The sequence below is a fragment of the Paramisgurnus dabryanus genome, chromosome 10 (genome assembly GCF_030506205.2).
Source record: "Paramisgurnus dabryanus chromosome 10, PD_genome_1.1, whole genome shotgun sequence".
Classification (NCBI taxonomy): domain Eukaryota; kingdom Metazoa; phylum Chordata; class Actinopteri; order Cypriniformes; family Cobitidae; genus Paramisgurnus; species Paramisgurnus dabryanus.
The window spans coordinates 31,921,368-31,932,086 of record NC_133346.1 but is presented as its reverse complement, the minus strand read 5'-3'; the positions used below and the strand labels follow the sequence as shown (position 1 = coordinate 31,932,086).

The following is a 10,719-nucleotide window of genomic DNA, read 5'->3' as shown; positions in this document are numbered from 1 at the left end:
ATCATCAAAGTAGTCCATGTGACATCAGTGGGTCAGTAAGATTGTGTTGATGCATCGAAAATACAGTTTGGTCCAAAAATAGCAGAATTACGACTTTATTCAGCATTGTCTTCTCTTCCGGCTCGAGCGTGAAGTCACGTGACTGTAGTGACGCGCTGCCCTGTTCCTCAGATATGATTTCTAAGTTTTTTTTTTTTTCAAACTTATAGCCTGCGTCTCCCCAGACTGTAAAGCTCGGGCGCACAAAACAAAAGAAAAATAAAAGAAGCTGGGGCGGAACAAATAACAGTCAGCCGCATCGTACGTCAGCCGCGTCACTGACTTTATGCGGCGCCGCAGTCGGAAGACGTCAAAGTACCGCGAGAGCTCTTCAAGAAATCTTACGGAGTAGTTTAATTTCGACTCGCTCTCGCGGTACTTTGACGTCATCTGTATGTCAGTTCTTGCAGCGCAGCATGAGTCCACACAGAAGTTACACAGATATCGTTGTATTCTTCATATAATTGGCTACATGTTTTGTCTATCAATATTTTCCATGAAGTCATTGGCTGATGGAGGAACGAGCGAGCCATTGGTAACCTCTCTAAAGGATGTCACGTTTTCGACGGCGCTGTTTGGATGATCTATTATACTACTTCCCTATTTTAAATACAAACTTTGAAGGCCGGTTCATGTGTTTAACGGAGTGTAAGCTCATATACCCTTACATGTTACGATTTAAATAGTCTTTTGATTATATATTATATTGTATTACCAGACATTCATGCGAAATCTGATGTAAACAATCTATATTTCACGGATTATACGCATTTGTGGACAAATATGGTCATTGGATAATCTGAAACAGACTGGATTCGACTTGTGATCCCCACAAAGGTAAAAGAGTCATGTTTATTTTTGCGGGTTGTCATTTGGTCATAAAATACTACATATGATGCTAGAACATCTCAAAAAGGGTTTTACAGGGGGCATGGCTTAGCTAAATGAGATGTAAATGAGCCCTATTGTCTCCCCCAGCTGAAAAGAAGAGTCCCTTTCGTCTCGATTTTCTCGGTTTGAGTATTTCTGAGTTCCTATATTCAAATGGCCACAACTTCTCCAAATCTTATCAGATTTCCATGTGTTACACATCGTTGGAAAGCTTAGAAACTGCACTTTCAGAATCTGTGAATAACTCAAAATGCCCAGATCCGACTTGTGTCCCTACTTTCCGTGACTGGTCACAAATGCGCGCGGGATTCGGAGACGTCGTGCGCGGGCCCTCTACTGGACCGCACGCCGAATTTCGGGCACCTAGTCCTTTTCCCGGCCTCACGGGAGCACTGACAGTTTCCCGCTAAATTAGCGGGTTCGCGGACGGTGTCCGATCGGGTCGAAATTCGGCACCCGCGCGCTTGGGGGCCGAAGCGCAGACCTCTGGGACCTTCAGAAATAAAGTTAGCGAAACGGAGCTCGAATGGCAAGCAACATGGTGTAGTGGTCTAGGCCATCAAGAGGATCATGATGAGTGATTTTGAGAACATTTGGACAACCTTTTCTTATTTTGGAGCTACGTTATCCAGATTCGGATATGTCGATCGGGGGCCCCCCAGTGGTCATCTGACACCACGCGGGGTCACGAGGAGCGCGTCCGCAAACCCATTACGGAAAATAACATTGGTTTAATGGAAAAGTGTCGCACCGATTTCGGCGACCTTTCGACTTTTCCCAGCCTCGCGGGAGACCTGACAGTTTCCCGCTACTGGCCGTGGGTTCGTGCCGGAGTCAGATCGGGTCAAAAATCGGCACGCTCTATGTCGGAGTTCTCCCGAGACGGACCCCCGAAGCGCGTGCCGCTGCGGCGTTCCTGAAAGAATAGATTCAAAAAAAGCAACGCAAAAGAAAGGCCTGAGGCCTATGCGAATTATAATGGGGGAATTTGATGAAATTTATTCTTTCGCGACACGACACCCATCTTTGGATATGTCGTAGAGGGGCACTCTGTGAGCCAGGGCCCCGAATTTGGGGCACCTAGGCCCTTCCGGGGCCCTTCGGTGAGGCTGCGAAAATCCTCATTTTTTCATGTTTTTGTATGGGACGCGAAAATTTGTCACCAGGGAACAAGTTTTCTAGGCGTTTCAGACGACGCTGATGCACCTGTTAACATTTCTGTGAGAAGGATTTTTTTTTGTAAAAAAGGGTGAAAAAAAGCTCAATTTGGGGCTTCATTGCTCAGTCCAGGAAGGTCTTAGGGACTGGGAATGAGGGTTCGTTGGAAAGGCCCGGTCAAGACCTTTACAAAGAGTCCAATGTCGAGGGTGTGGCCTATTCAGGGGCGGAGCTAGAGGCATTTAAATATAAGAAAAGTGTGGAAAAAGTTCAAGTTTAGGGCTCTGTTTCTCGGCCCAGGAAGGTCGTAGAGACTCGAGTGAGGGTCCGTTTGAAAGGCCCGAACTAGGCCTTTCCAAAGAGTCCGAGGTCGAGGGCGTGGCTCTCTCTTGGGTGGAGCTATGCGCTTTTGAAAAGACGTTTTGAAAACATTGGTATTTCGGAAAGGGGCGGGGCCATAGAGACTTGGGGGTGGGGCTTGTTAGAGTGGGCGTCGAGACCTTTCAGATGAAACCACCCCCAAGTCTCCACGACACTCATTGGCCGAGATAGATTTTTAATTTTTTGGGTGAAATGTTCAAAAAAGGCTTTCTTGAAGATTGACCTCAATATCTTTTGTGTGTGAAAATGGGGAAAAAATTTCTCTCTATTTCTCATCCCGAGAAGGTCGTAGACACTCCATTTAGGATTCGTCGGAAAGCCCCCGAGGAGACCTTTCGAAGGAGCCCGAGTTCAAGGGCGTGGCCCTCTAGGGGGCGGAGCTACGTGCATTTGAAAAAATAGGCAAATTTCGTATATCTCCGGACCGGAAGGTCATAGGGACATGTGGGTGGGGGCGTTTGAAAGGTGGCGGAAAGCCCTTTCCAACGAGCCCAAGGTCGAGGGCGTGGCACTCTTTGGGGCGGAGCTAGGGGCTTTTGAATGTAAAAGCTCATTTTTTATGTCTCCGGAAGGGAAGGTCCTAGAGACTCGTGGGTGGAGGCGTTTTGAAGGGCTCAGTGAGACCTTTCGAACGACACCAGCCTCTAGTCTCTACGACGTTGCCTCGCCGAGATATGGTTTTCCACTTTTGAAAATTTATGAAAAAGGCTTGTTTTCAGAGCTCGTTTACTCTGCCTAGGAAGGTCGTAGAGACTCGAACGAGGGTTCGTTGGAAAGCCCTGGACTAGATCGATGGCGTGGGTTTCAGAGGCGGAGCTATGGGCATTTGAATATGAGGAAAAAATCGCTATATTTTTGGAAGGGGAGGTCCTAGAGACTTGGGGGTTGGATCGTTTTGAAGGGAGCGACGACGCCACCCCCACAAAACCACCCACACGTCTCTACGACATTTCTGGGCCAAATTTTTTATTTTTATTTCTAAAATCGCATTATAGGGGGCCTTTAACAGGTTAGCCTCAATTGTTTTTGCCAGAGAAGGGGCTCAAAGTTTGGGGCTCTTTTTCTCGGCCTGAGAAGGTCGTAGAGACCCAAAGTCGAGGGCGTGTCACTCTCGGGGGCGGAGCTAGGGGCATTTGAATGGGAGGATAAATGTTGTTATATCTCCAGAAGGGGAGGTCCTAGAGACTTGGGGGTCGGATCGTTTTGAAGGGGGCGACGAGAACTTTCCAACGACACCACGCACGAGTCTCTACGTTGTTCCTAACTTAACGTGCTTACCTTTTTCATCTTATAAGGCAAATAGACTGAAAAGTGAAGTAATTAAGTTTCCTGTCTAAAAAGCTCAAATAGACTAAAGAGTGAAGTACTTGAGTTTCCTGTCTAAAAAGCCCAAATAGACTGAAAAGTGAAGTACTTGAGTTTCCTGTCTAAAAGCCCAAATAGACTGAAAACTGAAGTGGCCTATATAAGCCGATTTCTCTGAAAATTTCTCATTCTCTCTTAACGGCTGAGGATCCTTGGGTGTATTCAATTCATCTGTTAGCTTTATTAATTAATTTAAAAATGTCTTTAAAGTGTCCGATATGTGGTGGATACTACATGCACCTGAGCCAGCATCTGAGGGTGACCCACAAAGTGTTCAACGTGGAGGAGAGGAAGCTCCTTCTGGCCCTGGAGTCTGGCAGGGTGGACGTCCGTAAAGGACGTTGCCCTGTCCCCGGGTGCCAGAAGGAAGTCGCTCGTATGGATCACCACTTACACGGCCACAGCGAGCTGTCGGCGAAGGCTCGCCGGAAAGCCTTCGCCGAGTAAGTACATGTTTCATTTTTGTGTAACGCAAGATTATGTTCATGTATATAAGTTGTTTAAATTACTTCGTTTGTCTGAACAAGTATGCTGCTAATCCCCTAGCTAAAGTGGCTAGCAAGTGTTAGCGAACACATGCTGTTTTGCCTTTGTTACAGTACACACGGAGGTTAAGCAAAGTTCTAGTTCTTTTATTTTTTATTTAAAGGTTGTTACACTAAGTTTGCTCTCTGCTGCTAATCCAGTAGCTGAAGTGGCATTAATAACTTGCCCAGAGCATAGCATCTCGTGTACAGCATGAAGTTTTCAGCTATCAAGGTAGTATATTCTAGGTCTGTGTCTTAGTGTGCAGTGTTTTAACAGTATTGAAAATAGTGCCTTTAGTTATTTATTTTTTTTATAATGAAGATTTCTAGAGACTCCAGAATGAAAACCAAGCCTTGCACTGCAAAAAAATGAATGTCTTTCTTAGTTTTCTTTTGTCTTGTTTTCTAATATTAATATCTGAAAATTCTTAAATTGAGATACACTGACTTGGTAAGCAAGTGGCTTAAGATATTAAGTTTTGTTTATTGAAATAAATGATGGAAATCAAGAGGTTTTTGTTTACTTAAAACAAGTCAAAATATTTACCTGTGCAGTAAGAAAAATAAACTTAATTCCAGTTTCAACTTGATCAACTTAATTTAAGTTTATTTTTCTTACTGCATTGGCAGATATTTTGACTTGTTTGAAGTAATAAAAAAAACTTTATTTTAATAAACAAGACTTAATATCTTAAGCCACTTGCTTACCAAGTCAATGTATCTCAATTTGAGAATTTTTAGATATTTATATTAGAAAACAAGACAAAAAAACCTAGGTAAGTCAATAATTTTTTGCAGTGTGAGGGAGAAGAAGCAAGCCCTGAGGGAACGTAGTGAACAAGCAGGTGAGAACATGCACTCTTTCTTAAATTTTACTTTTTTTGTCTGTGATGTAGGTCCAATATTACCATATGCCTTTCATTTTGTAGCTTCGGATGACAGCGGCTCACTTTTGGCGTGGCTTGACAACACTTTGAGGCAGGATAAAAAGCTCCGGAAACAATTTGTAAGTGTGCTAATTTTGCCGTAGGGTAATCTAAAAAGTAAAATTAAGTTTGTATACTGCATATACAGTCTGAATCCACAGCCTGTCTCTCATTTATGTATGAGAAAATTCAGAGAAATGTATTTTGTAACACTTTTTTTGAATTTTCAGCTTTAGAGTATCTTCTCTAATCACCTTTCCATTAATACAACCTGGACTGGTGTAGGGAATCAAGCATGTTTTAGAGACCTGTTTCTGAAGACCATTGTTCAAAGTAAGTTAGATTTTTATATTTAAGTAGATGTGTATGGCCTTATGTTATTCAAATGGAATGACAGTTCTGTATTTTCTACAGGAGCCATCCGTAAGAACCCTGCAACCCAGGATGCCACTGATTGGGCTGTCCAGGTTAATGTTACCTGAAAGGAGCATCTGACCGTAAAGGCGGAAAAAGGCAGTACACAGCTGAGAGGGACCCACAGATGACCCCTTAAACCGAGGCTGACTACTGACACCCCAGCATCGCTGACAACTGGAAACCTTTCTGTATCCTGCAGTCAGTAACATCAAGAACCCTAAAGAATCCTGAAGTGTCACACTACACTCAACCAATCCACACTTCACTTTGAAAATTACTATTCTTTTATTTTTCAAATTCCATGTGACCCTGCCTTAAGGGCAGCTCCTCGTATAGATATGGAATGGCGAGGTTGTTTGTCCTTTATACAGGTGCACGAGATAAAGTACTGATTATACGCGCCTCATGCTTATACATTACATTCATGTGGATCTTTTTTTTTATATCTTTAGTGTCTTTTGCTGGGTTTTTTAGTCATGTGGATTTGTTTTTTTTATCATTCTGTTTATGTTGGTGTGTGGTGTTATAAGCTACTGGAACCTTGAATTTCCCCTTGAGGATCAATCAAGTATTCGTTCATTTTTAATTCACAATATACAGATCTTATTGCAGCAAAGTGAAAATATTGGCCCTCATTTATCATTCTTGCGTAGAAACGGGCGTATATGTTGGCGTAAGATTATGCTTACACTCCTCTCACCGCCTGATTTATGAAACTGTGCGTACCGTTGATATTCAGGTGTACGCAATATCTGCCCTTCATAAATGCTGCGGCCGAAAACGAGCGTCATTAGAATAACAAGCCCATATAAATTCAAGTCTCCGCCTCCCCCACGCCCTCATTTTACGCCATTGACACACAAAAGACGGCAAAGAAGAGAATCCGGGGAAGTGAAACGAAACAAAATTGTTTTATATGGCAGTTTAAAGAGTGGGATTAAAGACACATTAATAATTGGATGACAATTTGTAATATTCTTATTATTATTTTTATTATTAATTGATATTTAGAAGAATAATTATTTATTATTATTATTATTTACTGTTGCCTACATCTAAATTCTATGTCTGCTTAATGGTTCAGTTAATTTTTTTATATAATATTTTAAAATGATGTAGTAACTTTTGTAGTGTGTTGTTCTGTATTTACATACAGTTGTTTGTTAGCTGTATCTTAGATCCAGTTTGATACGGAGCTCCGGATATAATTCAAATTAACAATTTGTTTCCACGACATCCACATGTTTTAGCTAAGCTAATTCATAATTTAAAGTAATAATAATTGTAATAGTAATTACGAAATATTCTAAATATTATAATAATTAATTCCAAGGAACAAACTGTTGATTATTGGGAACAAATTCTAAATTTATGGCCATACTTTAGACTAAATAAGAAAAAGAAGTGTCCATAGCATAAAAAATTATTCGTGGCCATAATTTTGTCCGCATGTCATCATGATCGGATTTACGGCTCCATTCAACACAAGCATTTTACCTTACCTCATCTGTATTTATTTATCATCGAATGGTACGTAACTAGCTTACCTTTTATTGCATTACCATGTTTTCGTAGCACATCCTTGTCAGTGTTTCCCACAGATCTGAAATTTACTTGTGGTGGTAGCTGGTGAAAAGGGCGATCATTATTATCCACCGACAAAAAATGGTCTACTATACATGTAACAAAGAACTAATAATGTGTGACACAACACAATACTTTGATTTATAAAAAATTCATATTAATTTCACATTATATTCATTAATCTAACCACCCCAAACTTTTTTTGCCATAAACAAAGCTGACACTGTTTGTCAAAGCACCACGAAAACACTTTATGTTTTTGCACTGATATATGAAGCAATTTGATGACCCCTTTTATCAAACTCAATTATATACAATACTATGTACAGTATATTAATAGACAGTGCAGGTCTATAGATTATACATGTGACTGATGTTATAATGTTAATAACTTCTATATAGGCACTTTTACTGCTTCTGCTTTCTATTTCTCTTTTGCCAATTAAAAAAAGCTTAATCCACTAATTATTTCAGATTTAAAAATCTACTTGCTGTCCCGATGACAGACTTTACATTACAGCTTTGCGTTTTTTATATCCTGAGTCAGCTAGAGCTTTGCTCATTCAGTATTAGCACTGCTTTTTGCTACAATCTCTGTGCTAACTGTTTAGATTTTAGTAAAGATATTGTCTATTAATAGTAAGATTTAAAAATGGGATAAAGAAAATGAAGCGGCGCGTGGTCGTGACAAGAGCCAGTTGCTATCGCCATAGAAACCGGAGGCACGCTATAACAGCACTCGAGCTTTAGCACGGTAGCGCTCACGGCCGTTCTCCGATCGACTCGGGTTTTACACACAATATTAATCAGACTTGGGACCCGAAGTAATGAACTAGGACCGACCCGGACCCATCTGACCATTTAAAATATAAACCCGGAACCGTACGGGTCCCGCGTCCTCAGTGAAGAAAGACCTCTAATGGTAAAACTCTGCTCAAGTTCAGAAACATGAAAGGATACAATGTGACACTGAGGTTGCTTCGCGTCGCGCCCAATTCATTGAGAAACAGAGAGCACGTGAACGGACACTCAACTGGAGAGACACAACGTGCTTGCACGCAAAATGAAGCCAACTTAGATGCTATAAACACATATGCACATAAGCATATGCGACCATTTTGGTCGCAGTGTGTTCCCTGGCTGCTCCGTATGTGCTGCTGCAGTTGATCCAGTTTGCCGCGCTGGATGATGAGTTTATGACGCGTGCATCATCTTCACGGTCACCCGACCCCCACCTCTCTCTCGCGCTCTCTCTCTCGCGCTCTATCTTTCGCGCTCTCTCTCTCTCTCTCTCTCTCTCTCCAAAACACGGGTCATCCAGGCGAGTTCAGAAAATACGGAAATTCGTAAAGTGATTTTTTTTACCTGGGCGGGTCGCAATTTACCTGGGCGCAGCGCCCAAGTAGAGCCTATTTATGGGAAACACTGCTTGTGCTTTCTTGCAATGTGCCGCTTCAGATTCCAGGAAGAATATTTGCTAACTCTTTACAGTATCTCCGCAGTCCCTTTCAATTTTTTCTTCCTGCTCAATCTTAACTTTGATTTTTACTTTACATTTATGTATAAGGCTTGAATTCCATAACTTATTGCTAGACGTTTTTACAGATTATCGAACTAGCAAATTATCAAAGGGCGTTCTGGGTTCAACGAGCGGTGCTGAGGGAGCGGAATTTTCGGAAAGGCGCTTTGATGGTAATATTACCGCACCGCTCAACGCTCCGCTCCCACTAATAATAACTAATAAGCTCCGTTCACATGCTCGCTCTGAAACATCAGGTAAAGCGCACAGGCTCTCAACTGAAGGAATACATATGCATACAAATCAAATGCTTTGGTAAAGTCTCACAAATTAAACATTGAACATTGTTGCATAAAAATAAACACTGAAGTTTATAATTACTATGTTTTTTACAGTGGGTCATAATATATCATATATTTTAGTTTGTCAGTACGTTTTGTGGTGTTAGGAAGTTTTTGCGCATTTCTGCACTAACTCAAAATGTGCGTACACCACCTCCTGAGCCGGCGTAGGATTTGAGCGTGCCGTACGCCAACGTCCATATTGATAAATCTCAAAGTCACCGTGGTTTTGGGTGTACGCAAGGTGTACGCTGGAAATTTGGTGTACGCACTTTTGATAAATGAGGGCCATTGTGTTCCAGGTCAGCAGTGCCATTAAAATAGTCTATTCTAGTCCAGAGCTTTACTCTAGGATAAGTGGTAATAATTTATTGTTAGAAATGACGATTTATTTGGTATGCTGCACGTTCTTTGGTACCAAATATCCTCATTACTTAATTTTATGTTTACTTGTAGCCAAATTCTTTTCATCCCAGAGCTGACCTCTAAAATATTAACAATTGTTGTAAATGATATGTTCTAATTTGCTTGTAATGTTTTTTTAAACTAGAATTTATTTGGAAACCTGCATGTTTTTTAGTACTTTTTTATTTTTCAGTTATATTTCAGTGCTCTTACACATCTTGGTTCAATGACTGTTACTGTACTTTGAAATGTGGAATAAAAAATCCAAATGAGAATTTGTCTGGTTTGATCAATCATTATTTTTGATAAACTGCATGCTAGAATTAGCCTATATAAATATTATTTATATATATAAACAATTAGCGGCGGCAAAACGCTTGAAAATAGCGTTTGCCTCCGACGGGCCGCGAAAGAGCCGCCTTCAATATAAAGGCGGCCGAACGGCGGTTGGCCGGCGGGCCAGCCGCGGATTGAAGGCGGTAGACAGGTGGCTGTCGCTTTTAAAAAGTGGCTGCCGCCGGTGGGCCGCCGTCAGACGTGTTTGCGATTACGCCCTTATGACGCTTCTACTGCCTCCAGAGCACCGCCGGTGGTCCACCGACTCATTGCTATCTTTTGCTCTCTGGGTTGTTGTTATGTATAGTCTGACCGACTAGAGGTAATGTTAACTTTGAGGACAGAAAGGTCATTTCTCGTCTAGTTTTTTTATGCTATGACAAAAACATGGTACTTGAAATCAATCTAAATACCTTTCACTTGTTCAGTATTGTGTTTTTGTTGCTATATAAACGATGAACTTAATATAGGCAGATGGCCATTGCTTTTCTGAACAGCAGTTGGAAGTATTCTGAGGTAATTAAAATTTTAGGAAAAATATGAGGATGATTATCGATGATTATATAATTGAGTTCAATAACATAGTAATTTTGATTGTTTCATTTCATTATGAGTGTTTGTTTGATGTTTAAATGATCAACATAATATTATGGTTAATTGTTCTGTCCCGTTTGTTAGAAAAGCTTTTGCAAATATCTTGTCTGAGGTAAATTGTCATTTTAAACACATTTAGTGAGTGTGAATAATATGATTTTTTGTCTCTATATATATATATTTATGATGCCCCTCTGGCGGTTTTAGTTACTGTATAAAGTGTATTATTATGATCT

At 41.0% G+C, this 10,719-nt stretch overlaps 1 long non-coding RNA gene across 1 annotated transcript; it reads left to right on the top strand.

The window, feature by feature from the left end:
* The first annotated feature begins 5,068 nt into the window (after positions 1-5,068).
* LOC135753686 (uncharacterized) lies at positions 5,069-7,815 on the top strand. Its single transcript, XR_010533825.2, has 4 exons — positions 5,069-5,206; positions 5,291-5,367; positions 5,518-5,620; positions 5,702-7,815. It is a non-coding gene; the product is annotated as an uncharacterized lncRNA (long non-coding RNA).
* Positions 7,816-10,719: the final 2,904 nt, after the last annotated feature.